The sequence below is a fragment of the Lycium barbarum genome, chromosome 2 (assembly GCF_019175385.1).
Source record: "Lycium barbarum isolate Lr01 chromosome 2, ASM1917538v2, whole genome shotgun sequence".
NCBI lineage: Eukaryota > Viridiplantae > Streptophyta > Magnoliopsida > Solanales > Solanaceae > Lycium > Lycium barbarum.
Window position 1 is genome coordinate 144,195,485 of NC_083338.1, and position 2,235 is coordinate 144,197,719.

Below are 2,235 nucleotides of genomic sequence, written 5' to 3' on the forward strand. Positions count from 1 at the left end.
ATAGTTGCCTATATGTAATTTAGTAAATTTTGAAAAAATTGATAGCAATTATACTCCAACAAGCAACAAAGGTGGAGGACACTTGGCAACTATCAAGAATTTTTTCCAAATGTTAAGGGGCCCATGTATCCTCATTTAGATAAGTTAACTTTTATGTACAAAATCAAGAAACCATATAAAATTGATAATATTTAATTAAGTATAATTTAGTGAAAAGACTTTTAAATTTCTAGATATGAGTGATTTGTTAGAGCCAAACTTTTTGTTCCAACTAAAGCATTTATTAGGTCTTATTTTATAGTTAAACATGCCCTACGCCATATGTTCCTCTCCATATGTTTCTCTCTATTAAACATTCAACGTTTTACTTCTTTAGTGATATCATATGTGCTTACAAATACAGAAAGTAAAAAATTATTGAATGACATTGTTTAATGTTGAAAATAAAGGTGCAGTTATCAGTTAAGATTAGATTATCTTTAAGATCTCTTGTTTGATTAACCAAAAAATAATTTTTTTAAGCATAAAACATATATGAATAACTAAATTGATTCTCGAGGTTCATTTTATGAATTTAGTTATTTATTGAATTTTGTCTGCACTAAGGTTAAAAAACTCATTTGACTAATATAAAGCCTTGACACGTAGAATAATGAGTGAAAAATTAATAAATATCAAAAGAAATCTATTTCTATCTATAAATAACAATCGCATGCTCACAAATTCATAAAAATGCAAAAATAATTTCCAATTTATGATCTTCGACGAGTTGTAATTATCATACTTTATCATGTTAGTTTATAGAATATCGAATTACTTGCGCACTTTTGGTATTTGCTAATTGCCCTACCAAACTTATTTTCTCATAAATATTTTTCTTAAAAAAATTTATAAACAAAATATGATTAACCTGCAATTACATTAAATTAATTATGTACTAAAAAAAGTGACCCAATTTGTACTTATTTGATAAAACTTACGCATTATATTTATATTTTGAGTTTGGGCCCGAGCTTAGCACGGGCCTTTGACAACTAGTAATGAGTATAGGGAGAAAAGTTGTGATAAATTAGTGAAGCTTTAAATGGTCATAACTTTGTGCTCGGACATCATATTTACACAATTTTTTTTTTTTGTATTTGTTCGAGATCTAGCCGCACAAACCGCAGGGTTGGCCCGGCCAATTTTTAGAAAAGCGTCATTTTTCCCATTCAATTTGAATTTTGCCCCAAATTGGTGCGCACAATTTTCATTCATCTTTAGTAAAAATCTAGTGATAAGAAATATATTTGAAGATGGTAATCTCGTGGTAGTGATGTTTTGAATGTCAATGTCAAGGTTCGATATTCAGTTTATGAAAACAAGTTAAATGTCATTAGTGAACTTTATAAATAATAAAAAAAATGTCTTCATTGTCACTTTCACAAACTTGGCTTGGTGGTTTAGCCATCTCTTTTTACTTTTTTTTTTTATCCCAACCACCAGGATCAAACCTATGTGGGTATATGTTTTAGTAAATATTAACTATTAAGTGTATTTTTTGTATATCTATTTCGTAATAATAAATTTTATTTTAAAAAGATCGCAACATATTCGAAATAAAGTTACGCATTAAAAATAACACACTTAGGGAACACTTATTGTTTTTTGCCATAAAAAGATCGCAACATTTTATTTCAATAATTCATTTTTTTGCAACACTTAGTGTTTTTTTTCATATTTGACCAACAATTAGTCGTGTGACAAGACTCCAAAATATTAATATTTTATATAGAACTTAATTTTTTTTTCTGCGTACTATAATGTAGGCTCAATACATCAAGGATACGTAAACGTTCGGATCGTCGTTTTAGGGGTTGAAAAGGTACCCAACGTAAGTTTTGTTTGAAAACTTTAGGTCTAAGTGTTTTATTTTTTAAGATTTTGATTTAAGCGTGTTATTTTTTAATCAAGACATAACTTTATTTTGAATATAAATCTAATTCAATTAGATAAAAACGTATTTAAAAAATATAGGAAGAAAAACTAGTTGTAAAGTGGTCAAACTTTAGATGGTCATAACTTTGCGCTCGCATGTCCGTTTTACGTGATTTTTTTTTTGGGTATTTTTTCGAGGTCTATGCAAACAAGACCGAGCCGATTTTTAAAAAAACATCTGTTATCCCATTCAAATTCAATTTTCCACCAAATTGGCATGAAATTTTCAGTTTTCTTTACTTATAAATGATGATACAC